General features: G+C 31.0%; 1 protein-coding gene across 3 annotated transcripts in view; it reads left to right on the top strand.

The window, feature by feature from the left end:
* The window catches only part of LOC106458597 (slit homolog 1 protein-like), a 65,202-nt gene that overhangs the window by 32,125 nt on the left and 26,066 nt on the right, over positions 1-7,011 (top strand). For 2 of the 3 annotated variants that reach the window (XM_022384868.1, XM_022384866.1), the window contains one exon: positions 946-1,092. The exons of the other annotated variant lie outside the window; for it this stretch is intronic. The gene's annotated coding sequence lies outside the window, so the exon portion shown is untranslated. The remainder of the gene's footprint in view (positions 1-945; positions 1,093-7,011) is intronic. 3 annotated transcript variants of the gene reach the window in all.

Below are 7,011 nucleotides of genomic sequence, written 5' to 3'. Positions count from 1 at the left end.
CTTAAATTTAAACAAACAACGATATTAAAATAAATAAATAATAAATCCGTCACGATATATATGTATGAAAGACTTATACAGACTTTCGAGTCACGTTTAAATGAACATAATATAAAGCTTTACTATCGAAAAAAAAAACCATTTCATCGATAACTAATGACAACTAATCACATACACTCACCTATACACTGGTTCAGAAGAAAGAAAACAAATAGATTTCAGTCGACTCCTTCAATAATAATCCGTATATTTTCAATGTATTTTCGGTTACATCTGCATAACCCACGTACAGTAGATGTAACTACAATGAAATGGTTCTTTCAACTGACACCGATACTTTTCTATAGATAATCTAACATCTAGTCAATAAAACCTAACCTTTTAAACTCTATCTTGAGAAGTTATATGTCCCTTGCTAGGACAGCGGTAAGATTATAGACTTCGAACGCTAAATCTTGGGTTCGATTCTCGGCGGTTGACACAGCATATAACCCAATGTTGCTTTTCTCTGGAAGAAAGAAAATGATAGAGTTTGTTAATTAAATTTCCTCATAATAGATTGGGTCAATGATCTACTACTGTCGTTAAAACATTTTCCCTGATGATTCTTTTTTGTTTTGTTTCTCTTCGTAAATCATGTATACTATTTTTTTTTATTCAATCAATAATCTTTGCTTGCAGAACGTATATCAAAAACAACTTTAATTCATGATAACATTTAATTAAACCGTGTGAAAACAACTCGTGACTATCATTGTTGAGTTTAAAAGAAAGGTACAATGTAATTACCAATTCTGAGAATGTTGGTATATTAATAACACTAAAGATCTTATGAATCGAAACTCGTGAAGGTACATTGTATTTAATTCAAGTTATTGATATTTAGTACTATATTTATTTATCACGCAAGAACCTAGTTTCAGGAAACATTATTTTATTTTTCAGAATCGTTTAAAACCCACTTCAGCTAAAAAAAAAGGAATAGAAATACGAGTGTGTATGTGTTCACGACACTGGTTGAAAGAAAATCAAGACTCCAAAGTATTATGTTCGATCAAAGAAAAATATAAGGAGGAAAGGGAAAAAAAAAGAGTAAGATTTTCTATGTGGCTTGAACCTTTAAGTGCTTTCTTACAAACAGTTTATTTTTAAGCCGAAATATAGATAAACGAAAAAAATATCTCGGAGACAAAACCTAGCTTGGAAGGTGTATTTTACATAACATGATATTTGAATATAGAATATCCCGATGTGTAGATTATAATGCAAAATAACTATTAATTAGCTAACACAATATTTCCATTAAATTCAACTTACTTGATCAGAAATCATACATGTATTCTAGCATATATTACTTTACTGTTGCTGTATATGTGGAATTACATTTTAGATTAAAAGTATTTTGGAAGTAAAAGTTACTATAAGATTACGGGGTTTAGTACAAAGATTGCATATTTCGTCTATTTTTTTTATATTAGACAACATTTTGGTTTTGTTTCTTTAAACATGATATACAATAGTATGGATTAACAGTTAACAGTTAGATTGAGAAAATAGCATGATGCAATGCAGGTAAATAATAACAATATAAAACGAACTAAAGGTTTCTTGCATCTTTTCTTTCTGAAGTTAATAACATATATATATATATACATATACACTTTTTAAAACCTATAATCTTTTATTTTTTCAACGAAGGGTGTTTAGAAAGAACATTGTTACGCATTACAATTTCAAATAGCCTGAAATTGAATTAGATTGTAATTTAGATTTTGTAGTTAAATATACCGATATGTATCTTCAATTTATAATATTTGCCAACGAGATTGATATACACAGTTTTCTTTTTTAATACAAATATATTTTAGTATACAACCAATGATACAATTTACAATAACAGTTATTATAAATAGTTATTACATACAATGATTTATATACAAAAGTTTTACAAACTTACAAGCAATATAAAGTCTTCTTTCTCGTCTGGAACTTCCTTGATATCTTATCGAGGGTTCACGATGAGCGAGTTAATTTCGTGTTGATCACACGCCGATTTTTTCTATCGATGACGTTTGGTAATGTTTTCGTAAAAGTACTAATGTCCGATGTGAATTCACTGAAGTTAAATGATTTGTAATGTTCGGAATTTAAAAATTTCCTGGTTAAATATCGTAAGTTTTCCGATTAATATGTGTTATAATAATCACAGTTATAGCCTCCAAAGTTTATAGCACGCCAACTATAGCAAACTGATAATAGATACTCTTTCTTTGGCGCGTCGCGTTGGTTATATTTATGGGCGTGTGGAGAGTTTCTCGAAACTTCAGTTTACGTAATAATACTGACGCTAACACTATCGTTTACGCAGATACATATATTGTTGATTCTTACACTCGGCAATATTCTACAACTTTAGAGAGTAGGCGGGAGTTTCGCAATATATACTTAACAGTATAAGTTATGTACATTTCTAAATATAAATTTAATTTAAACAAACATCGATATTCAAATAATTGTATAATAACAAATCCGTCACAACACCTGCTTGAAATATATGTATCACAAATTACTTTTCCACTTGTTGTTGATTTTTAATGATATGGTGAAACTGAAACGTCAGGTAATCGCCACTTTCTCTTTGACTTACTAAAATTAAATATGACGTCCAGTAAATCATTTGATTTTCCTCTCTCTCACTGAAACTAACCATTTTTCTGGAATTTCAACCCTAGTTAGTAACCCTGATCAAGAACAAATCGAAAAAAAACACCTTTCATGTAATATATGGTTTCCACCACTATAAAAAGCCTAGTCTTATTATGTTATTTGTCCTTGAACAGGGTTACTGAGGATGGGTATAACTCAGTGAAAAATGAATCTAATAATAAATTGGGAATAATATTTATTTTTTAGTATCCAAAACAATTTGTCTGCTGAATAATGTAGAAGATATAAACTTGTATCATTAATCTTATGCATTGTTCAAATTCTATATAAGTATAGGTGGTCCCCGGTGGGAAAGCAAAAAGTTTACGGACTTAAAACCCTAAAATCTGGGGTTAGATTCTCCACGGTGGACACAGCAGGTAGCCCAACGTGACTTTGTTCTTAAACAAACAGTACATATAAATTAGCTGTGATGAGTAAAAAACAACTAAAAACGCATCTTTATAACTTTCTATGTTTTGTTTTCCAAATATGCTTACTTGTTTTCTCTCTGGTAACCACATCATCCTCTACCTATGCGTATTTTTAATTAACTAAAGGTTTACTGGTTCATAAAATTAGATCACACACAAATAATAGTCAATAAAACTGTTTTCATTTTCGGCTTTTCATGTTCTTAGAAGAACGGCACCATCAGGCGGAGGGCGGTAATCATATAAACCACGTGATTGTAACATTAAAATATTTGTTTCCTCAACGTCAGGACTTTCAAGTGATCGAAGTACTTGATCAAGAATCTGACGCTTAGCACAATAAAATTTCTAGTTTTGCCAAACGTTCACACTTCCGTAAGCTGTGTAACTTTTTATATTTGTTGTAGTAGATGCTGCTATATACTAGAAACTAGATGTACCTACGCAGAGTACCCGAAAATTTTATGTTTCAAAAGTAAATAAAACAAAAATTAAGCGTAACAAATATTCTTATATCTTGCTTTTAAAATTCATATGTCATGCTGTGTTGTAGCCTACATAATCCATAATTCTTCTCGTTATTAAAAGCATGCGAACATTTTACTGACGTCACGACAGTACAAATTGCAACGTTAAGCGTCCTTTGTGTGACATCATTTTAGTGTCTACCTACTGACTGACAGACAACACACTACTGTATAGTGGTGCGAATGGTTAAAAAAGAATACCCTTTTCGGGGAAGTGATATGTATTTTTGAAAATGAAACTCGTATTTGCAACAAAAACTTTTCGGAAACTTTGATTTGTTTATGATCATGGTTCAATATCAAAGATAAAGTAAGGTATTTACTTGTAAAGCGCGTTTTGATTTACTACTTCTTTGTTTTTTTAAGACTTATTCTGAATTATGGATCTTTTGATAAGAATAACATGTTAGGTTATAGATAGAAAAGGCTTTTGATACTAAGCCTTTGCTTTGGCCGAACTTATTACACTTTTGAGCATCATATGTGACAAGCAGTATCTAGTACCTTTCCCTGAATGTTATAGCAGTTGACTGACGTCTGTGTTTTGATTAAACTGGCTATGCAGTGCATATATTTTAACTTGAGTAAACAGCTGATACATTTATTTACAAGACCTTCCACTTTCTGTTAGACTAGAGAATTTCTTTATAAAATTTTCTTTTCTCTATGCTATAGTTATGAAAGATTCTGATTCAATCTGTCCTTAGAAAATTCTGAATGCTGACGTTTTTAATATAAGGTAACTCTCTACAATATCCTCCAGAGGAAAAGAACCATTGGAATACGAAGATGGCAAATGAAAAAGAAACTCAATGAAAGATAAATTGATAATCTACTGGTTTATTATCATTCTTTCTAAATTAGTTTATGAAGTTAATCTTCAAAAACAAAACAAAGCTCGTAAAGTATGCAGGATGTAAGAAAAACAAATCTGAGATAGCATGCAAGTTATAAACTATGTATGAAGAAAAGGAAGGAAAGTATATAGGTATGTTTTAAAGTGAAACAAAGATGAAAAATATATAAATGTGTGTTGAATGGAAACAAAGCTAAGTAAGCAAGTATAACTTTGCAGGAAAAATAGTTCTGTGTGTTTGTGTGTACACATTCGTTTTTTTCTATTTCTCAGGGTTATGGTAAGTAATTTACTATATATATATATATATATATATGTGTGTGTGTGTGTGTGTGTGTGTGAAACAAATCTTGTTAACTATATTTATATATTAGTTAGAGTACCCGTCCCCTGGACGGAAGTTATGTAAATTCATGATTAATGAAAGGTTATTTTAGAACATGAAAAGTTGCAAAAACGTCCATAAAAACTGCAAAACACAAAATGTGAAACCGCAGCTTTGCTTGTATCTCCGCATGGACCAATCAAACCTTCATGCCAAATTTGGTGAAGATCTATCAACAGGAGGCGAAGTAGTGGTAAAAAATCACAAAATTGTAAATTTGTATGTACCCCCGCATGGACCTAATAAACATCCATACCAATTTTGGTAAAAATCCATCCACACCCTGCGAAGTAGTTACATGGACATACAACAGACAATACTATTATATTTATATACATGTTTTATCCAAGATAGTTAGGAAAACGTGCAGATGTATGTATGAACAGAAAAAAGTGAAGATTTTGACATACGTATACGGGCAAAAAATTAGAGGGTGTGCAAGCGTATAAATGATAGGTAAAAATATATATATATATAGAGAAGTTTGTATGCAAAAAGTAAAGAAAAATTTAAAGCACTTAGCTGTGTGTGAAGGACGAGAAACTATAGAGTACTTATATATATTTTAAAGGAAAAGAAGGCTCGAAAATTAGATACATGGATGAGGGAAAGAAAGCTCAGAGAGTATGTAGATGTGTGTATATTAGGAAAATAAAGTAACGAAAAGTAAGCCAGTGAATATTTTTAAAAATGATGAAACAGATTAGAAACAGACATTTTTATTGTCCATTTATCGTATATATCAATGTCCTGTGACATACCTTGTTGACGTTATAACACGGATAACAAAATAATGATTAAAATGAAAACATTTAGACTTGTATTCAATATTTCTGTAGATATTTTAGTGTTGTTAGTTCATGAATTTACCACTGTCCCACTGGGGGACGCTTTATAACGCACCTGTCTACTTTTCGTATCTACAAAGGATAGGAAAACCCGAAAATCTATCAATCTGTTACGGTCTACTTCAAGACATATTAAATGTCTCTCGAACTGGATCGACGTAAAGTAATGGACTACCAACGACAAAGTCCGTGGATCATTTTCCCTCTGTGCCGATATTATATATAGGCGTATATAATATTTTATTTTACTTTTATAACAGACATTAAGTATTGCACGCAAATCGTTCAGTTTCATGAAAAATATTAGTACACGCTCAATCCGCTGTTACCGCCATCACTGAAAGATACTTAGACAAAGGGTAATCGTCCATATTGTTAGTAGAAAGTGAAAAAGAGTAATAAATCTCTTCTGCTAGCAGCTGATATTTGCAGGATCGCATGTTTTCGCAAATGTAAAGTACCTAATAAAAGGAAACTTACGTTCATGAAGTATCTTTAACTCGATCTTCCATTTTGTGCTTGCCATATATGCGTTAAAATGATAACTGTTTTCAAAATAAATACAAAAATAACTTTTTGTGTATCCACCGCTTCATAGGAAATTAAAACAAAACAGTTAGTCATTAAAAAAAAGTCACTGTCGAAAATACAGCAGTGATTTCCACGTATTATTGGCATCCTTTTCGCCACTAAACACGTTGCTGGACTATCAAAACGAGTACAATATAAGTAATTAAATCCTGAGTATAACTGCCGTTCTACAATTTTGCTAACAAGAAAACATGTTGTTAGTCAATTAAAACAACTAGAATATAAAGCAACTAAACGTTCTTTCTTATATCCATTAGTTTCTTATTTTAGGTGTAGGGTTTAAGTTTGAAGTGTTTAATGATAGAATATGTTAGTGAAATGTGGTTTGTAGATCGAAAGACAATGAAAATGATGCTACAAGTGGAAGAACAAAACTCACCATGTAGCATTAACATGTGTTGATGTACGAATAAGCTAAGACGTACAAAAACAGAACATGGAACCAATTGTATTATCAAGCACTTCTGTAATCAGTGAAGGGTTAATTCTATAAAGCTGTCCTGATCTAACCACGAGTTTGTGCTTCAAATTTCTGAACAATACACTTAGAGCGAATATAGTAAATTATTATTCTAAATCTGTCTCATTATATATATACACACACACACACACACACACACATATATATATATATATATATATATATATATATATACACACACAA

This window comes from Limulus polyphemus, unplaced genomic scaffold (genome assembly GCF_000517525.1).
Source record: "Limulus polyphemus unplaced genomic scaffold, Limulus_polyphemus-2.1.2 Scaffold490, whole genome shotgun sequence".
Taxonomy (NCBI): domain Eukaryota; kingdom Metazoa; phylum Arthropoda; class Merostomata; order Xiphosura; family Limulidae; genus Limulus; species Limulus polyphemus.
The sequence above is the reverse complement of the archived record's forward strand: the minus strand, read 5'-3'. Positions and strand labels throughout refer to the sequence as shown.